The sequence below is a fragment of the Oncorhynchus clarkii genome, unplaced genomic scaffold (genome assembly GCF_045791955.1).
Source record: "Oncorhynchus clarkii lewisi isolate Uvic-CL-2024 unplaced genomic scaffold, UVic_Ocla_1.0 unplaced_contig_1075_pilon_pilon, whole genome shotgun sequence".
Classification (NCBI taxonomy): Eukaryota; Metazoa; Chordata; class Actinopteri; order Salmoniformes; family Salmonidae; genus Oncorhynchus; species Oncorhynchus clarkii.
Window position 1 is genome coordinate 4787 of NW_027259474.1, and position 908 is coordinate 5694.

Genomic DNA, 908 nt, shown 5'->3' on the forward strand with positions numbered 1-908 from the left:
TTTTTATTATGTTTTAAAATGAAGGCGCTGTGAATTATGGGCCTGCTCTGACATATGTGATAGTTGGCTACTAAATGAGTAGGAAAAAGTGGGTTTGGTGTCAATTGATATCCGTTTGGTGTCATAATGACATCTAATTGACTGATGGACACTGACTTGCTAGTTGACTTTTGTGCATTTGCAATATGTTTAAACGGAGAGGGACCATCACCAAAATGTCAGTCTGAAATCAACACAAAAAATGGCATCACCATAGTCTCCAGACTGTGCCGAGTTCAACGAGACGCCCCGCTTGACCGTAGCTCGTTCTGAGTGCAGCAAACTTGAAAAAAAGAAGGCCCAAAATGAAGCCTGCCCCACAATGTCATTTGATTTTGGGTGGCAGTGAGAGAACCGTTAGGGTGAGAAGCACAATTCGACCTCAGGTACGTTCCTGAGGTCCTCCCGATCCGTGCAAGCCTAACCTTGACCGTGTGGCATTAACCCTTCACAGTAAAAAGAAGGTGTTTACTTGAAACAGCTTGCTTTGACTTCTCTCCCCATAGGAATACATTGCCTGCACCTCTAAATTCAACCTGAAGCCTATGTGGGTTATGAATGCCTTATGAACCTGTCTTCTATGACAGTCCATCAGGCCACTATGAGGTCTACCTGTGTCGAATCTAAGCTTCCTGGACCAACCGGAAGTGGTTAAAATCACCCTAAAAGTGTATACCCATACACTGCCTGCAGTTTGATAGACATAGTGCATTCAACCCTGTGTAGATCAGTCAATTCTTAACGTAAAGACTTAAAACTCAGGATTCTGTAAGTGGCTATGTCAATCAAGATATGTGTTGACTTATAGCTTCCTGTGCCAACCGGAAGTGCCATAATTGGTGTCTCAGGGGCTGTTTCGAAGGGTTAAA